Source organism: Protopterus annectens, chromosome 2.part1 (genome assembly GCF_019279795.1).
Source record: "Protopterus annectens isolate FY-2018-M chromosome 2.part1, PAN1.0, whole genome shotgun sequence".
Lineage (NCBI taxonomy): Eukaryota > Metazoa > Chordata > Ceratodontiformes > Protopteridae > Protopterus > Protopterus annectens.
In genome coordinates, this window is record NC_056729.1 from 765762609 (window position 1) to 765776211 (window position 13603).

Genomic DNA, 13603 nt, shown 5'->3' on the forward strand with positions numbered 1-13603 from the left:
TGAGACTACTTTTTCAGACAATTTGGCCTTTTGTATCTGCATTGAAGGTTAGCTGATTATTAGAAGAACTAGTCTCCATTGCTGCATCCCCCTTCAGAGCTATTAAGTTAGTCGTTTCATTCACTCACAGCATCTCACAAAGAAAGAATAGTGTATCAGTTCAGACTGCCACTTCATACTGAGATGTGTAGTGTATTCAGTGATATTTGACATTTATTTCATATAGCAAAGTGTTCTGACAATTGTAGATGCATGTATTTTTAACATAAGTTCAGTGGAGTAGTTCAAGAATAGTTTTGACTTTTTCTGTATCCCCAACAAAAAATGTCTCCCCTTCTCCCCTTCTTCAGCTTTGTCTAAAATGTCAACTTTATCAGCAAATCTAAGCTTTTTTAAATTTAACTTGCCCTGCAGTTTGATTAGTGCACTGGAGGTGTATGAAGGAAAGATGGACCCTCTGAGTAAGTATGACATAAGAGAGGCTTAGCGCTGCTGATAGTGCCTTCTGCAAGAACTGGACTATGTTCTCTGTTTCGGGTCCTTCTTGCAGACCCAGTAGTCAAAGGTTATTTCATCACTGATGATTCTCCAAATTATTTCACTTCTGATGACTTTCCAGATTGTCAGCCTTAGAGTATAGCCAATGAATAAAAGTCTGATGTTCTCCTGGGTGGTCTGCATTTGTTGGATCACTCTTACATTGTAGGAGAATACAGACTCTAGGTGGATTGCTTTTGCTCCACATATTAAGAATGTTTTTGCTATTTTTTTTACAACCACAGTCTGTAGTTCACTTGTATTTGTCAGTATTTTGCCAATCAAATACATTAAGAAATTCAGCATAGTATCCAGGGGTATACTTTCTCTAACAGTGGTAGACCGGTCACATGGCCATCCCAGGCACTCAGTTCATGAGTACTACAGATCCCTTTCTCATGTGTTGGCTATTCACTGGTTATCTGGAACCCCAGAAAGAATCTCATTGTACTGCAGTAAATAATTTTTCTCAACCTAGCACATGAAGCCCAGAGATTACGTTGACATCTGTTTTGTGAACAGAATGTTACAGGACAACCTCTACAGGATAGATCCTAAGTAAAGAGGTAATGCTCCCATGCTGTTGAACAATAGTCAGGCCATGCTTTAATAGTATAGATATGTATTCACACTTGATATTCAGAGGTCAGAAGAACAAAGAAAACATCTTATTACTATATACTGTAAAAGAGAAGTATAAAGTTCACCCTAGGCAAAGATGAAGGTGAAATTGGTGCAGACAGTATATTATTGGACCAGCATCCCCATTTCTATAAAAATATACATTTTTCACAAAAAGAATTCTGGATACATGGAATAACTTACTAGATAGAATGAGCAATCGAGACAGAGAGAGAATCCAAACAGGTACTGAGAAAGAAATGACACTAATAGTGAAAGAAATATGGAAGAAGGCAAGATGAAAGGGAAGTGCGGTGGTAAATACATTCAAAGAGAGGAGTAGACAGGGTAATTGTCGCCTTCTGCCATCAGGAAGATGTACAATACTGTTAGCTCAGTATTGTGCATACATGTAGGAAGTAAAATGAAATCTTGATGTACTCAATGCTGTTTGCAATCAAACTCTAAGCTGTTTGCAGAGTGTGAATGCTTATTTTTTTGTTCCCATTTGCATAACTTTCCAGCTGACTATCTGTTGCTCAGTGTTTTTCAATTGCTACTAATTTAATTGTGCCTAGTACTACCTCTCTAGGGCTGGGGCTACAAGGCCTTCAGGGTGTTGAAAAGGGGAAAGTAAATCATGGAAAGAGCAAATGGCTAGCACCACATATGGGTGGGGCCCCTTGACGTTATGCACAGCATTGCGCATAGGCTCAATTAGATCCAGCCCCCCACCCTTGCTATGCCAAATTCAATAGATATCTGCTATATGATTATAGTTCTGCTCCATTCATTAGGAAAATGTTAGTTTGCTAAGAGAAAGGTCACTGTCCTCTTCAATTTGGTGAGATGACAATTGCCTCTCCTTCCCATTTCTTCCTGCCCAGCCCCTCAGGCATTCAAGCCACTAATTGAATTTCGGATGTCAGGGTTCCATCAGAATATGGATTTTCAAAAGTAATTATTTTTCATTTTAGCTTAAAAAAATCATCCTAAAGTGTGTGTTACATTTTTGAATATTTCACTTTTACTGATGGAAATAACTGAATATATTTATTGAAATTTAATTAAGGTGCTATATTCAAAGAAAGTTTTAATAACCCTGTACATAACTGTTAAAATGTAGTCACCATCTTTAATAAATTTTGTGACTGTTCAAAGTAATCAAATATGTCAGTAATAGTATATTGATATGCTTAACCATGACTCTGAGATTGTTGTTTTGTTTGTTGAGAAGTACCTATTGCTTTCAAGTTTGCTCTTAGCAATGGCTGAGAATTGTCAGTATGAATACTATGACAAGTCTTTGAAAAAAGGGCCACTGTCCTAGAGAGACTACACCAGTCAATAGAAGATAAATAAACCAAAACAAATAAAATAAAAATAATGGAATACCAAGCAGGTTTACTCTTACAGTATGAGAACTTGGAATGCGGCTGCATTATATGATTTATTTGTCAGCCTCTTCTAGATGTACCTATAAAAATCTAAAAATATAGTCAGGTCACATTTTCTGAAATGTCTTTTCAAAACTTGTCCAAACAATTGGTAGCAATCTGTTTGTTAACAACCAGCAAGAGCCTAATTTTTTGAAGATGTTTGTTGGCTCTCATTGGCTAAAAATGTGAATCACCAGGGAAGCGCAGGTTTGTTGTGTCTTTGTGCATGAGTGTGTGTGTGTGTCTGTGTGTTTGTGTGTGTATGTGTATGCACGTGTGTGTATGTGTGTGTGTTGACTTGGCTTGAATGTCAGTGATTTAAGATTGGTCGATTATAAAGGGGAAAAATGAACATATGAATTATATCATTAGTTGCAGTTTATATGTATGGTGCTATCACCTGACTTTACCATTAAAATGAGGAAGTATCTGCAAACAGTTTGCTGGGAAAGGGCAGTTATGCAGTCCTTTTTGTGTGGGCTGGAACCAAGGCTTTTTGACACATTTTTTGTTGCAATATATATATATACCCTTATTATACAGCAGACAGTAAGTCATAAGGAATTTCTGTAGAGACTAATTTCAGTTACTTAATTTAGTATATACCACAAGACAGATGTGTGTGTTTGAAGAAAAAAATCAATAAATCTAGACGGAACAAGATGGATTGTGAGGGTAAAGATCTTAGATGCCTAAATCCTAGCAGCTATGAGGTATGTCAGCATAAAATTATGAGTTTGAAATGGGGTCAGTGATCCCCACTGAATGAAAGATACTAAAGTGAGGGTGTCAATTTGAGCTTGTAGCAATTCAGCTATGATCTAAGGATTTCTGAAAACACAGCAATCGCTAGTAAAAAAAAATGAAGAGAATCAGATAGAAGAAACAAATAATTACAGCACAGAAAATCACAGTTATGGAAACAAAAACATAAAGCAATGTAAAACAATAATCTAATGCTGTCAGTATGATAAAAAGGAACCAAAAATGGAAGGATTTGATTCAGGAATCCAAGCTTAGGCATTATACTTCAGAAAAACCTGCAATGACTGTTCAGTTTTGCACACTGCCTCATAGTACTGATCGTATGAGAGATACTGCCAGAATACAGCTGGTTCAGGAGCAAAATAGCAATGAAAATGTTGTTTGCATTTTCTAATAAGTTAACAATAATCATGTATTTTTGATTACATTTTTATTAATAGCCAGCTAACATGACTGGATATTACATGAAATAAGTCACACAGGTAGAACCTTCACTGAATATATACTTATACACCTATCCGTAATGGATACTGAAATGATAAAGTTTATCTTTCTGCAGCACAGATTAACGTCTTCAATGCTTAACTGTTTAACAAATGTGCTTATATTTCTGCAGTGTTAGTGGTTGTAATGATATCAAAAAAACTGGTAATGCTGCTAAATGAAGCATCGTTTGTATACCTCTCTTCTCTATGTTTCAGGGAAACATCAAGAGTCCTCCTTCATAAACTTATCCTGCAAAAGACATAGCTAGAAATGAAGGTTGTGCTTCAGAAACACACAGGATTTTTCAGTCTGCGGAAGAGATGATATTTATTTTCCTAGTACAAAAGGTAATCTGTCTCTGTTTATCAGAAGAATCTTACATCATGACCCTCTTCAGAGAAAGAGCAATGTTGTAGATTTCTAACATCAGTAAGTGAATCTTCCCTTTTTCTTCCACTCTGTTCAGCCACTGATTGATGATATATAGTTGACCTAACCTCTAATGTTAAGCAAAGCCTCATTCATTATTATTTAGCTTAAAGATGGCGCCTCTAATAACAAGACTGCTGCATCACTTTTGTGACATGTGTGCTTCAACATGAATGGTTGGAGAAAGGTGTACATCAGAGAATGCATGACCTGACCTGAGTATGGCACACCTCTCAACTGTCTGGATTTTCACAGCATGTCCAAATTTTTGCCTTCTATTTTTAGCCCATTCCTCATAAAATCAGAGGTTTTCTGGCAAATCATGGAGAGCTGACATCACAAAATAATAACAGATATTTGAGTTTCAGACTTCATATCTTTCTGAAAATGCACACTATTATAAAACTTGTTTTCCTAGTAACTTTCTAAGTTAATAAAAGCAATATTTAAAATTTGCACCTATTTTTGGGAAATTGTCCACATATTAGTTTTGGATTTGTTCAAATTTCTTGTGCTAAGAGGTTGATAAGTCAAAGGGTCCATTCCAGTCATAACTCTGTTTCAGAGAGCATTAAAACTGCATGTTCTAACAGTCATACAAATGCTATGTTTGTTTTAGTTTGTAGAATTGTACAATGCATGATTAAAAACAGTATTCAAATTTGTCAGCAAGATGCATTCTTCCTTGTTGCAACAAATGTGGAATTCTTTAATGAATGGCAAGTTGGTATTGGATGCTTGAGGGGGTGCCCATTTAGTGTTCATATTTGAATGGAGATATGTGTTTGGAAAACAATGTCATTTGAGTGATTATGTAAGAAGTGCAGAGTGTTTGTGTATTTTTTCTGGACTGAAGCATGTGTAAAGAACTGACCTGAATAAAGCGGTTTTAATACTTTTTTGAATGATGATAATGTATGCTAGTTTGTGACACTTGGTGCTAGAGCCTCAGTTGGAGAAATAAAATACATAATTTTTTTGATGGACTACTAGACAAGTTTCAAGGAATGCTTAAGATAAAAGAAGTCCAACAACTGTAGCAAGAGAACAGAGGCTCCAAGTGGAAAAAACAAGAAACAGGAACACACCAAATCCACTGGATACACCACACAGAGGAATCCACAATGTAGAAAACTTCTTTAATGAAGAACTGGAACACACAAGCGCTTTCGCATAGTAACACTATGCTTCTTCAGGTGTAATAAAACATGAAATTGAGCAGCCTTTTATACAAAAGCTCTTGGCACTCAAAACTAGCTAATCAGAACACTAATTGAATAATTATAGCATTCATGCTAAGCTAGTTTAAAGAGGTATCATTAACAAATTCAAAGATGTTAAACATAGACAAAAAGAAAATAAAAACATATGAAAAAGCATGAATAAAAACAGTTAGCATAAAATGCGCCAAAGCGCCTTAAAACAATTATGCTGTCACACCAAAAAACAGCAGCTTCTAGCGTAAGCTGACAGTGCAAGCCTGCTGAAAACTCAGAATTGCTTATAAAACAAAGCAGCAAGTGTCAGTGATCAAATACATAATATGGTCCACATTTCAAAAAGTTCACAAAATATGAGCAAAAGAACCACGAATACATTAATAAAATACTTTAATAAAAAATAAAATATGTAATAACCCTAGAGGTAGAATCGCTCAACAGAGTTCATCATGAGCCCCTTGCCATAGAGCAAATAACCAGAGCTAATGCATCAAAAACACCAGATGATCATATTGGTGTATCAGTAAGGGCAAATGGTATTATCAAACTCTGCCTAGCAGAAATATCCATGTAATAAATATTGTCAAGAAACGGCAGTGTAGTGTCATTAATGAATGGTGCAGAACATGCCGGTTAATAAAATCAGCTTATTATCGCCTTCTCAATAAAAACATCTATAGAACCTACTAATGCACAAAATCCTAGATCTATATAACATAGTTGACTTACACAAAAGGTAAGTAATAAAACTCACCAGTAACGGCAACAAAGAAAATAGAAATAAAACCGTTGTAGCATCCTGTATGCACGGAAAGCCATGTGACGACAGTCAAAACAACGAAAACTGGTCCGACAGTAAAAAATATCCTATTGCCAACAACAACTGTCGGACTAAACAAAGAAGGACACACCTTCATCATAACCATCTGATCAACGGCTTTACGTAAAACCAGAAAAACCAACAACCAGATCCAACTGATAAATCAAATACTGAATATTGATACAAGTATATGAGAATATATAATAATGATACAAGTATATGAAAATATATAATAAAGCATCAGAGGATCTGGCGGAATGCAAAACACTATTTGCCACTATAAAGATGGTGCACATAAAAAGTGGCAGCGTAAGCCGCCCCAATAAGATGTAGACACCCAACGGGGATCTCACCATAGCATATAAATATAGCGACTGAAATATGGTATGAATATAATACAAATCTACCATAATAAAAAAGGCAACAAAGAAAGACACAATGATTACAAGGAAAATATATATAAAGAAATGTATAAAATGGATATGTATACAAGATGTAAAACCAACTGCAAGTTAACTGCACACATAATATTGTCCAGTTATACAAAATACCAGAAGACTTATATAAGCCAAGCAGCAGTATGTAATAACATGAACTGGAAAGTGAAAAATCATAGATGTTATTGACACAATATTGAGGACTTAGCAGTGCACGCAACTGGTTAATAAACAGGTGTAGTGTAATGTGGCACTCCTAAACTTACCTAAAGCCACTATGACATAGAATATGCTAATTAATAAAATTGGAACATGATGAACAGTTATAGGGAGTCAAACCATAGTTCAATCATGCCTCAAGGGGGCCTTAGCAGCATCACATCAAACATAACTAACAGATGGGTATGTAAAATTACGGACAAACCTAAAACTCAGTGTAAGAAAAAATGAAAAGTGCATGATACATGCGGCATCACCAGGAAAAGGTGAACCTATAGGAGGGCACTAAACAATCTCAGAGAGTATAAGTGCAGAACCAAGATGCACTAAATAATGTATCAGACAAGGTAACCAATAAACTTATGCTTACTTCCTCATATTGAGAACTGGTTTAACTGAGACATATTGGTTAATGCCTGGATGTAAATGTGCTTTCAGGGTAAAAATCCACTTAAGCTCCCTGAGAGCCAACTGGTTCATATTGTCCCCTTCTCTATGCTTAAGATAGTTTGAGATCTTGCTGACAAGTCAACTTCTTTTGGGTAGTATATTAGGAGAACAAATATTTCTAGGCGAAGGGCAGCAATGTGAGTACAGGTGTTTCATCATTAAAAAGTAACATTAATATGGCTTACTTTATGAACTAGAAAATAACTAACATGTTGCAGTATCATTCATCTTTATAAATCAAACTGCTTTTTTAGACACTGTTTAGATAAGCCAGAACATTTGTTTATACGTTTTGATTTCTTAACAATGACTGCCAGTGAGCAGGGACAGGAAAGAAAGAGCCATTTACAGGCTTTTTTTGTTGACTTGCTGGGAGCTGATTTTTACAGAAAGTGGGGTTTTAGGTACTGATCTAATCTTGCAAACGGGTTTATTGCTGTAAATGAGAAAGGTTACTGTAGAGCTGATTAAAAACTCAAATATTTGGGTAATTAATTTGTTCTGCAAGCTTAGCCAAGTGATATTTAAAATTTAGTTGTAGTAAAGAATGAAGGCATAGAAAGGAGCCATGTATAAAGTATGCTCATACTTTTGGTAGCAATACTTTTGTACACACCACAGCCATTAAAGACAGAATTAAAAATTCTGAGGTTCAACAACATGGCAAAACAGAAGCTCTAAGTAATTATAGAGTGGAACTCTCATATGGTCTCCAAAAAGAGGAGCACCTTTAGTAAGGAGGCTAAAAGACTGAAGGCATAAGTAATTGTGTATATCATTAAATGAGAGATTGTCATAAGGGTCACTAGGATATCTGCACGGAGGAGAAAGAGGGGGAGGGAGAGCAAGATGCCGCCTGACCTGTAAACTCTGTGCCAGCAGAGTTCATTATCACATGCACCACATCTAAACTTTCAACCAGTTAAACATGGACTTCACACAATATTCTCTTATGTTTAAAAACTAATGAATATTCTGTAAATACAATACCTTACTGGATTTGCAATTAATGGACATGCAGGAAGTGCTGCAATTGGGTTGTGGGTGTCTGCAAGTGTTCTCCATTCATAGAAATGCAAGAGAGAAAGAAAGATGGTTGAAGAGTGAGCTGTAAAAAATGGCAAGTGATAATGAACATATGGGCACTCAAAATACAAAAGCTAAACCCTCAGTGCTCTTTTTGCCAGCAAAAGAAACTGTTTCAAAACTGGCATGAATAACTAAGCATCAAGAGGAATAGAACGCATTAACTAAAGGCAAAATACATCATTCCCCCATCCTATAAGAGAGAAGGCTAACACTGCAAACTCTCCAGTCAGCTATAGAACAGCTCTCCAGCCAAATAGGTTCATAGGTTCATAGGTTTATACTAGGCTATCTGCCCTAAGGCATTTATAAGCCTAGCCCAGAGTTTTTGTGGCTTACGCCACCCCTTATGTTAAAAAATACTGTGCCCATTAGTTTGTTGTGCCTCTGTCCAGCAGTGACACAGAGATGATTCCCGGGGTAAACCTATGATCTCCCATCCACCAGTCAAGATTTCTCTTGAACAGAGCCAGCGAGGTGCTCTGCCTCACATGGACCGGGATTTTATTCCACAACATAGGGAGTCTCTGAGTGACAAATCTATCCCTCCAGCATGTCCTATTTATATCCGTGCTAAGGTTTAAGTCGCTTGCTCTAGTGGATCTGGTAGATTTGGATTTTTTGAGGTGGAGCATGTCCATTAATTCCGTGTTGGACATGGCCTTGTATGTCAGGCACAGATCACCTCTGAGCAGATGGTATGCGACTGAATAGAGCTGGAGTTTCTTCAGTCTGGCAGCATATGACAGATTTTGGAGTCCCTTTATCCTTTTGGTGAGGAACTTTTGGGGTCTCTCCAATTGCTGCAGGTGTCGGGTGAGATACATCCCGAATGGGGCATTGTACTCAATCATTGGTCTGATAAGTGAAGAGTACAGGGGAACAATGACCTCACTTGATCTGGATGTGAATCCCTTCATGATCAGGTGGGCAATGTAGAAGGTTTTTCTAACCACTTTAACAATGTGAGTGTCAAAAGAAAGGCCACTGTCAACCTGGGTCCCCAGGTCCCTGATAACCTCTTCTGTGCTTAGTGGACTGCCACCTATATGGTAGCTTGGGGTTACCTTGTTTTTCCCGAAGGGTATGACTATACATTTTTTGGCATTTAACTTCAGGCCATGGCTCTGGCACCAGCTATCAGTTTCCGTGAGACCCCTCTGAAGGATATCTGTGTCCGATGTACTTTCCACTATGGCTCCCAGTTTGCAGTCATCTGCAAACTTTGTCAACCATAGTCCTCCTATGTTAGCCTGTACTTCTGAGAAGTAGATGCCGAACAACAGGGGGCCAAGGACTGAGCCCTGTGGGACACCACTTGTGACCGGCTTGGAGTCTGACATGGTGCCAGCTACTCTAACCCTGTGGGTTCTGTCCTTTAGCCAGTTTGCAACCCATCTTGTGACATATGGGTTTACATTTAAGCTGGTAAGTTTCTCTATAATACCCGAGTGGGGTATTGTGTCGAAAGCTTTTGCAAGGTCGAGGTAGGCTGTATGGACTGCCTTTCCCTCATCAATGGCCTTGGTGACTGTTTCGAAGAAGTCGACCAAGTTCAAAAGGCATGATCTGCCCTTGACAAAGCCAAACTGGGTCGAGTCCAATGTCTGCAAGTCCCCTATGTCTTTGTTTATGAGTTCCATTATGATCCTCTCCATAGCTTTGCAGACCAGGCTTGTTAAGCTTATGGGGCAGTAATTACCAGGGTCCGTAGAGGCACCGCCTTTGTGGAGTGGGACCACAGTTGCCATACGCCACTCCTTGGGCACGTATCCTGTGGTAAGGCTAAGATTAAACGGCTGCCTTATGTGCGGGTTTAGTTCCTCATTGAGTTCGTGTAGCACACAGCCGGGGACACCATCCGGTCCCATTGATACTGTGTTTTTAGCTTTAGCGAGAGCAGCTTTAACCTGCGCATTGGAGATGTCTGGGAAGCTGCACTCTGCTGGGATAGTTATCTCTCCTTTTGGGGGGGGGGGGTGAAGTTTGCACTGAACCTGTCTGCCAGTATGTTGGCAATGTCTGTTGGTTCAGTGATTTTTTTATCATTTTGGACTAATTCTGAGCATATCTGGGAGTTTCCACCCAGGTTTCTAACATAGCTGAAGAAGGCCTTATGATTGTCTTTTGAATCTATGGCAATTTTTCTCTCAAAGTTGACCTTGGATGATTTTATGAGTGCTCGTATTTTTTTACTAATAATAATCAAAGGTGTCTTCTCTTTTATGGATTTTGCTCTATCATGTAACAGCTTTCTCCTCTTATTGTAAAGTTTGTTTATGGCTGGGGTCCACCAGACTGGACGTTTGCCCTTGGTGGAAAGAGTCTTGGTTTTATTAGGGATTGCCTGATCCATGCAGTCCTGGAGGTGTTCGTAGTAGGCATTTGTAAGGTCTTCCGCAACTTGGGTTGTGGTTTCCACTGGCTCGGGGGCCTTGAAGGATACCACACCAGTCTTGAGTAGTGTGAAGTTTGCTTTAGAGAAGTTCTTCACTGTGGTCTTTTTTGTTTGGGTTGGGGGCGGGATGTGGATATCCAGTGAGATTAGTTTATGATCTGATCTCACCAATGAGGGATATACTTCCGGTGTGGAGCATTTTGTCCCCATGTTTGTGATGATGAGATCTAGTATATTTTCTCCTCTTGTGGGAATGGTGACTAGTTGTTCAATGGCATTTGAATTTATGAACTCCAGGAACCTTTGGGCTAGAAAGTTTGGGCTTGAGTAATGTTCCCAGTCTATATTCGGGTAGTTGAAGTCACCCAATATAATGGTGTTTGGAGATACGTTTATACCCTCCAGTGTCTTCAGGAAGGCTGTGTGGGGTTCCTGAGTTTGAGAGGGTGGCCTGTAGCATGCTACAAATTGTAGAGCAGTTTTGCCTATGGTTAATTGCACCTGGATGGTTTCCGATGCGTCGTGCATTGCCACCAACCTGGAGGTGTGGGTATCCTTGATGAATATGGATACACCCCCTCCTTTTGTGGTGTGGTCCGGGTTTTGGGGCCGGAACGCATGATATGAGGTAAAATCTGATAGTGCTGGGGTGCTCTCAGGAGCCTTGAACCAGGTTTCAGTCACAGCACAGACATCGATGTTCTCCATACTGAGAAGGGCCTCGAGTGCGTGCATTTTGAGATTTAGACTTCTGGCATTGAGCAGCATTACTCTTAGTTTCTTCCCATTTTTGTTTTCTAGGGTGGTAGGTTTAGAATTTGAGCCTTGCCTAAAAAGGCACTATGGGGGTGGCAAGAGCCTTAGCCAATATCCAGAATCCCAGGGTGACAGGTGCAAGCCGTCCTTTGCGAAGCAGCGTGGCTTGTCAAGCATGTCATCCCAGGCAGACAGACACTGGATCCCCTTTGAATGACACCAGAAATTAAGCCAATTGTTAAAGCTGATCATCTTGTCTCTATGTTGTGGCATCATTCTTGGTGAAGGAAGGATGCTGCTCAGGGTCAGGGTCATACCTGCCTGGGCTACATAATCAGAGAGCTCCTCTATGTCTCTTTTCATGTAGTCCAGGGAGGTACGTCTCAGGTCGTTCACACCAGCATGGACAATGACTGTGTCATATTTGTACTTGCTGTGGAGTGACCCGAGTGCTTGTGTTATGTGGCGGATTCTAGCGCCCGATAGGCAGCTTACTGTGACCCTCTCCTTGTTCAGCCTGGTGAGTGGGACGTCAGTGTGTCTGACTATGGAGTCACCTATGACAAGTATGTTTGGTGTTGTATTTGGCCTTAAGGGCTGTGACTGCTTTGCAAACTGATTTTGTGTTTTATGTGTTGCCTGTCGTGTGTCATGAGGTGGCGGTTGCTTGGGTGTCTGCTTTGGAGGCCTCTGCTGTTTAGGAAAATTTTTGCTCAGAGCCTCCGAGTATGTCTTTGTATGTTTATGTGTTTGATTCATTGTTGTGATAGCTTTATGTGAGACTGGTTTTGTGGTGTGTGTAGTTGCCTTCTCCTCCTGTCTGGTCTTGCCAGTCCTGAGTTGAAAGAGCTCAGCCTCCAGTTTGGCTAAATAGCTGCATCTCTCGCAAGTATTTGTGTTATGTGGGAGGAGGAGAGGGTTGTCTGTGTACATGAGGCAATTGTAACATTGCCTCAATATTCCCAGATTCACCAACTGGACAGGAGAGGACGCCAGCATCTGGCCCTTCGACATGCTAGAGAAATTAAGAAGTTTGGGGTGTAACTGAATGAGAGAGGACTTAGTAAGGAAGTGGGTACTCCTGGGGGGGGGGGTTCACTAGTGAGGGACTTTGTATAATACAGAAGTGCTAAGCCTGAAAAGAAGATGCTTTTAAGACAAGTGCTGAGCTTTTCAGGCTTGTTGGCTGTTGGTGAAGCACCCGCCAAGAGGAGAAAACGCTGAGAGAAGAAGGGAGCCACTTTTGAGATTTTAAGTATTTTTTCTCTGTTTATTTGCTAAGTTTTTCTGCATAGTTGCCTAGTTTGAGCATTTTCTGGCTTATTAAACTTGATTTCTGCATTAGTAGCTGTATTTAGAACACAACCAAAAGCTGTTTACTGAATTTCCTGTTTGCACTAAATTTTATAATCGTTTTTTCTCAAAACTTGCATATTTTCTGTCTTTGACCTAGCACTCTTGTGTGGGGTAATTTACTGCACTGTTATAACTTGATATTACTTGTGAACCTCTGCTATCTCTGAAAAAACAAAAACAAAAAAAAAAAAATCTTGCTTTTTTCCCACTTTTCTGAGATTTAAAAAAGTTCAGTTACCGGCTTGCTGTTCCTGAACTGTTTGTAAGTTTCTGTGAGGCCATTTTTGCTTGGGCTAAGGGAAAGTCTCTCTGTTGATCAGTGGCAGTGAAAAACATTGAGCAGCTCCCCTGCCCCCGTGGGAGTGGTTACTGACTTGAAACTGTAGTTTTATTGACCAGTAGGGGTCATTTCCAAAACTCCTTCATCTTCCTCTCTTAAAACCTAGTTGCCTCGTGGGTTTGGCGTCTTTTCAGGCTTGTTGGCTGTTGGTGAAGCACCCACCAAGAGGAGAAAACGCTGAGAGAAGAAGGGAGCCACTTTTGAGATTTTAAGTATTTTTTCTCTGTTTATTTGCTAAGTTTTA